Source organism: Ursus maritimus, unplaced genomic scaffold (genome assembly GCF_017311325.1).
Source record: "Ursus maritimus isolate PB19 unplaced genomic scaffold, ASM1731132v1 scaffold_6, whole genome shotgun sequence".
NCBI lineage: Eukaryota > Metazoa > Chordata > Mammalia > Carnivora > Ursidae > Ursus > Ursus maritimus.
Genome location: NW_024426774.1, coordinates 41,014,571 through 41,022,043, shown reverse-complemented (window position 1 = coordinate 41,022,043; position 7,473 = coordinate 41,014,571).

The following is a 7,473-nucleotide window of genomic DNA, read 5'->3' as shown; positions in this document are numbered from 1 at the left end:
AGAGAGAGAGACAGGCAGCGAGACAGTTAACACAAGCAGGGGGAGTGGGAAAGGAAGAAGCAGGCTTCCCAGAGGAGCAGGGAGCCCAATGCTCAGGGAGCCCAATGCGGAGCTTGTTACCAGGACTCTGGGATCACACCGTGAGCAGAAGGCAGACGCTTAATGACTGAGCCACCCAGGCGCCCCTCTTTTACTTATTTTTATTATTTTTATTTTTTAAAGACAGCTCTTTTAAAGAGTTTTCTTAAGTAGAACAGGGAATGAGTTCCTAAGAAGGGAAGTAAACTAATAAGATGTAAAGTGGAAAAAAAAAAAATCTGTTACAGAGAGAACTATTGAAGTTGTAGGGAAAAGGGAAAAATCACAGGAATAGAATTACAGGAATGTATGGGAGTGATATTGAAATCTAGTGAAAAATGATGTGGTTGGATTAGATAGAAGATTCACCCATAGAAAATGAAAAGAAAGTAGAGTACAAGGATAAGATTTCAGGTGGGTGATCTGGTGGGGATAATGATGAATGTGTTCTGCTGTAGTGTTTATTTTCCAGTGTTATCAGAGGGAAGGCAGTCACTGTAGAGTGAGGAGCTTTTAACTTTTAAGAAGAAGGAAGAAAATGTGAAATAGCCACCTTGTAGAGTACTTCCCAATATTTTCATATCATGGTACAAATGTAAATTAATATTTGGGCAAAGTGCTGGAATACGTGGGTGAGAGTGTTCACAGCTGGAAGTAACTAGGAGTAATTACAGGGTAACTAGTGTCTCTTAACTCATCCCAGACATCGCTTAGCTTCTCTGTAGGTGGTGGAACAAATATTTTGCAAATTTGTAACCTATTTGCAGCATATCAGTCCATTAATCATAAACTCCAAGTGTGGAGCCACTGTTCTCATGTGCTGGTTGAATGTTAACTCTGCCTTTATTGAAAAAACAAAACCATGCAGTGGCCACTTGCTTGGATTTACCATACATTTCCTAGAAAGTCCAGTTCTCCTGCCTTAACAGACTCAAATTTTCGATCCATTATTACCATCCTCAACTGGAGCCTTGGCATTGCCAGGTATTGACTGTATTTTCCTACTCTCCTGTGTGAGTGCTTCCTTCTTTTCTCTCTTCTCTCAAATACAAAGCAATTCCTTCTCCTTCTGCACTCCAGATAAAGGCCACTTGTTCTGATTTTGTGAAAAATTTGAAGTAATCAGAAGGTGAATTCCATGGACTCCAGCCAGCAGATATACACCTGTGACATTCTGAGCTCACATGCTCTACATTTCAGTTAAGTGAACTTTACATCTCTTATTTAAAGCCAATCCTACCACGGGTGTTCCAGATCCTATGCTTTTCTTTGCTACTTAAGAACAGTGCTAGAGGATCATTATTTTTCCTTCACTAGTATATGTATATGTATATATATATATATGTTTGTTTATATATATATTCCATCTTACAAAAATTCAGTAAGAATGTTCTCTGATAGCACTTACTCTTCCAATAGTTAGCTCTTTTATTGCTTGCTTCTGCAGCTACTCAATTTTAAAAAGTTATCTATATGCACTTTCTTCAATTCCTTTCCTCCCATCTCCTTTTCCTTCATTTTGTTTTATTATATTGAACTATATATATGATGGTACGCATAATTTATATGCAAAAAATACAGATTTCAAGTTTACATTTTGATGAATTTTAACATATAAATACACTCGGGCAACCCATAACTCTATGAATATATAATATTTCCATTACTCTAGGCATTTTCCTAATGTCCCTTTCCAGTCAATTCTCTCAAACCCCCCTGAGGGACATACTGTTGGATTGACAACTGTATTATTACAGTACAATGGGAGAGGAAGATGGAGAATGTTTTTGGTACAAGACCCTGGGGATACCTAAATGCTATTAGCATTATCCTTGTATTGTCTAGATAGGGATACATTTATTCCATTTTATCAAGTGAAGAGCCTTCTAAAATACTGTAAACTGAAGTTTTCTTCAACAAACTAAGTTAGACAGTTTGACATGCCCATGCATTTAGGAATACATTTTGCACAAAGATGTTGGCCATGATAAATAAGCCAGTCTGATATAAGTGGTATCAGTCTGCCTATACCTATAAAATATAACTTGATTTTGAATTTTCACGTACCAGACTAAGTTTGGCAGATTTTTTAGGGTGTTGGTGACTATGTAGTTCACAACATTTAATCAAATAGACATCTGCCCGGTCCCATATCCTGACACATTTTACCTCTTCTGGAGACGAGAGGGGGATAGAGAACTATTGCAAAATTATTTTTCATTCATTTAGTGTGTCCTGACTCCTCGCAGGCTCCTGAAGTTGAGTTATTTCACCTGGCTTTATATGATCCAGGTGTTTATCTTCACATGGTTCTCCTCATCAAGTCACAAACTTAAGATTGATGCCATTTATTTTTACCCCCCACTCAGGGTAAGGCATACACTTATGATGGCTCTGGGCTCACCTCCCTGGATTAATACTCTGGGTCTGCCCCTAGCTATGTGTTCTGTGGCAAATTGTTTAACATTTTCTTGCCCTGTTCTCCTCCTATGTATGTAATATTACTGAGGATATCGGGGATATTGCATTAGAAAAGAAGTGTAAATCACTTTCTGTAAGTCCTGCCTCTTAGTAAGCACTTAATTAATATTAAAGGTTTTTATTATTAATTGGGGAAAGGCAAAGAGTACCTTCCACAGATTCTGTATCTATTAGTTCCACTTTCTTTCCCCCGTGTACCCAACATCATGAAAGCATTATTTATTCAGGTGCTTCACTACTCTACACTAGCATGCATCCCATGGCCACACCAGTGTTCCCTTGTCATCGCCCAATGGAACCTCCCACACTCATTATTTTTCTGACACCAGGTTAGTAGTGCTCATTCCCATTATATTAGGAAAGATATAATACTTTAAAAAAGGAGAGATGCTGAGAATCCGGGTTATGCATGTGGGACTCTTCTAAAATGTTTTCAGGGTATTTCAAAAACTAAGGAAAATAAACAGGAGGACTTGAAAGAATCCTGGAGGAAAAAAAAAAAAAAAGAAAAAAGAAAAAAGAATCCTGTCAGAACTGTGAGGGCTCTCCAGGGTCCTTCATATTCCTCATACAAATTCCTCATACAAATAATGATTTCTAAAGACACATTGGCTTCACAGAGAGGAGCCCTACCTTCCAGATTTTGTTTGTCTGGATCAGAAAGGCTACCCTAGGATAGGATAGAATACAGGCAGCCCTTGTCATGAGTTCAGTGGCCATATTTTTGTAATAATTTTATGTGGTTTTATCATTTTTATCTTTTCACTAAGAACTCTGAGGAGATATTCTACTCTCTCAGTTAATCTAAACTTTTTTTTTTTTTTCCCCTACTGAGTCTTACCTTGAGTCCCTGAATACCTGAACATCTGGGTAGGCAACAGTTACTACTAATTACCAAACCATTCCCCCACTCTGCTGCCCAGATATACAGTGGCATTGTCTTCTCTGGTCTTTTTGGAGTCAGGTGTGGCCCACATAACTCATTTTGGCCAATGAGCTGTGAGCAGATGTGACATAGGTACTTCTGGGCCATCATATGCTAGTGCTAGTATTAAATGCTTCAAAATTCCTTTTTTCCACCTCCAGCATGGTGACTGGCCATGTTTGTGATGATGTCTTCTCTACTTGCCTGAATTTTTGTTTGATGGTGCAGAGTAGTAGCACACCTGCTAACCTACAGTAAGCATATGATGTAAGCGAGCAATAAATTCATTTTTTTGTTTCAAGCCATTGAGATAATAGGGTTGTGTCTTTTTTTATTTAATTTCCACAAGATTTTATTTTATTATTTTAAGTTTCTATTTAAATTCTACTTAGTTAACATAATAGTGCAATGTTGGTTTGGGTGGTAGAATTTACTGATTTATCATTTACCCCTAACACCCAGTGCTCATCACAACAAGTGCAACACAACAGGATTGTGTTTTACTGCACAAACATATATACTCTCATACTTGATACATTCTGGATTTAATTTCTCCCTTTGGTCACCACCTTGGACTTCAGAACTCCAAGCTGCACCCCACAATTATATATAACATCAGTGAGGTGTTTTTCATCCTGTGTTTTACAAGGGCTCTGTATGATAGGTAGGACAACAAATATATTTTCCTTTTCTCAATGAGAATGTGGGCCTTAAGCAATTGCAATGACCTAAATCTTGAGATTTCAGATAGTGATCATTTTCATATAGCATCTTCTACTTAACCTTTTCGGGATCCTAAGACAACTGCTTTACTCTAGATTAAGTATTTGTTTTTCCCTTCAAGATTCACAGCAGCTCTTTTCTCTTCCTGCCTAAGCAAGCTGTCTGGTATCTTTGTAGTGTAACCTGGAGGACTCTGAAAAAACCTGTGTTGTTTCAGTAAGAATCTAGAAGTCTTATTTGATATCTTGGATATGTGAGGGTGTTTTTAGATTATGAATAGACAATGTGTAAAATTATTTTTTTCACAAAATTGATTTGTGGAAACACTTTATTAATTATTGATAGCAAAATAATGGCATTTCACAGCATTTCTATATTTATTTGTAATTAGTTCTCAAGAAATTTTATTAAGGTTTTGGGATGCTAAACTTCACATACTGATAGATTTTCTTTCCCTTTAAGTCTTTCAAATATATAAAAGTGTAGCATATCTACATGAATGAAGGATTTGAGGTAATGGCCTTGGTGATCAGTCCCATAATGTGTTAAACAACAAGAACTATTATTTTGAGTCAAAGATTTTGGTTCTATTCTTTATTGATCCAATTTGCTGTAACAGTTCTGTACTCATCAGCTTGATTCAGACTGTCTCACAACCTCAGTAATTTTTATTTAAGTAAATACAACATTTAAATCTTTAAAAAAGCAACTCAATTTTATATTTTCAGAAAGTAGAGATTGTGTCTGATTTTTTTAAGTAAAACTTAGTGTCCAGAGTTTAATCGGAGAATTTAAACCCAAATCCTATTGCCCACTATACCAAAAACCACTTCATGTTCACTCCAAGGAAGAATGTATATTATAGTCTTATCACAAGAAAGCATATTAAAAAAATAAACAGAATATATATGCAATCTAGCAATGTAACAGATTATCAGTAGTATTTGAAGAAGTTTGGGAGAAGTCACATGCAGCTGTTCAACACAATGATTCAATCAAGTGGACATGATACTGATCTGTCATCGTATTTTGCAAGTCTAGATTTCAAAGCTACAAAAATCATAGTGCAAAGTCCCTTTTGTTTTCCAGATACTGGAAGTGGCATCTTTTAGGCTTTCTCTGAACATTCTGCCATCTTTGTTCTTCTCCATCTTCATGCAGGGCTATTCCTCTATTATCAAAAGGCTAGGGACAGCGGTTTCTGAAACCACATAGTCTTCAATTTGGGAATTATTGCATTTTCTCGATTGCTGGGCCCTACTCCAAACTTACTGACTCTCTTGAAGAAAGTTAGAGGTTTTAAAAAAATGAATTTTTCTCTAGAGCTTTATGATGATTTCGGCGCTACCAATCCATGGCACAATACTTATAATCATTGGCTGAGGCACTGCCTTTAAATTCTGATTCTTAACATTTTGAAAATATCCATTTAATAGAAAACCCCTCCACAGGATTAACCTGCCAAGTGATATCTTTATTAAGGCAGTTGGTTTAAGAAATAATGTTTAGAGGAAAAAAATAGTTGATCTACCCCTCCACATTTTCCACCCCAAATTATTACACACCATACTCAGTCTCTGAACATTATAGCCTTCCTTTCTTTTCTTTACCTTCCTATACTCTGATTTTTTTCCAAAAATATTGTTCTCAGTATTCTGATTGGTAGAAATCTCAGAGAGTATGGGTAAGCGGGTTTCATACAGATCTGCATTAATATATATGGCTTCTGTCCAGAAATCTTATGTTTAATGTGTGAGTCCTTTTAAACTCATTCCTGTATTCGTGATATTCACGATAACATTAAGTGTGGTCACAAAGAGAATCTCTCCCTCACAAAAATGCTTTCTAATGACAGGATACCACTCTTTTCTAATATCATATGAGGTGCCAGGGCCAACAGACATTTGTTTTACCCTATTTCCCCCTGCCCTTGGAGCAAATGGTAAGGACCCTGTGATAAAATGTATGCTAATAGAGCATTGCAAATATGTTCAGAGTGGCCATAGGCATGCTAACCTGAAAATTTATCATTTTCAGTTTACAAACACATGTAGGATTAGTAATTCGTAATCACCCTCTGCAGTGCCTTGAGATCAGTCACATTGGGGTTAAGGAAAACAGAGGTGAGGGTCAGTTTTACATCTGGCCCGGGTCTGATGCCCAAGGATTAAAGTCCCGTAAGCCTCAGCAAGGCAAATAGACAGCTTTCTGTGCCCTGCTGTGCTATGACATCCATCAGTGACTCAGCTTCCCTTTTCCTCAGTCTTTTCTAATGGAATGCAGCGTCATGACAGTGTGTGTGTGTGTGTGTGGTACAGATTGCCTTCAGCTGCTAGCTAGCTGCTGGCTAGCTTGGGAGAATACTAAAAAGGAATTTATGCATCAGCACAGGTTTCATAGATGAGTCTCTCTATACTTTTTTCTTTTCCTTTCCAGTTTATGTTGCTAGATAATTTATTGAGAAGAGACCTCTAAGTAAGGTTTTTATAGCACCCAGTTGGAAACTTGCCACTAATCTCCTCTGGCATGATAAGCCTATGCCAGTCTCTTTGGTTTTCCATCTTCCCTCTCTCTATTTTCCCCTTCACTAAATTGATCCTCACTAAATAAAAGAACAAAACCATGTTGATGAATCAAAAATGGGTTTAACTTTAATAATTTACTATGTAATTTCATGGCAAGCCTTTTAATGATGCTTAATTTTCTTAATGCTCTTAATCCTCTGTAAGAAAAATGTTGATAATGCTACACATTATTATATTTGAGGGAGGAATGTGTTCCTGCAAGTAATTGCTTAATTACTTTAGTGGATTGTGTACTGCAGACTTGATGTGCCTCTCCATCTGTTTTCTTTAATTTATTGAATTGATGCCATTTGACAAAAGAGCAAATGGAAGTCGCAGGAGATAGGGAGGATAGGTCATCAGCCTCAAGGCTTTTGGGGACATAGGGCGGTGGTGCAAGAACTTGTCTGACAGCTGAAGTGCAAAATCCTGAACTTCAGTACTGAACTCCTGTGTTTAAATTCTGACTCCTGCCATCCATAATTAAATGAACTCAGAAAAGCCTCAGTTTTCTACAAAATGGGAATAATAATCAGTTTAGCTGGCATATACTGAACATTATTTTCATGTGTCAAATATTCTTTAGAAATTGGATATATGAAGATAAATAATAACCTTAATGATTCGTTGTACTGTTGCCTGTCTTCTTAATGGAGTTAATGTGAGAACCGAAAGAGAAAGTGGTTGGAAAACTCATTTAAC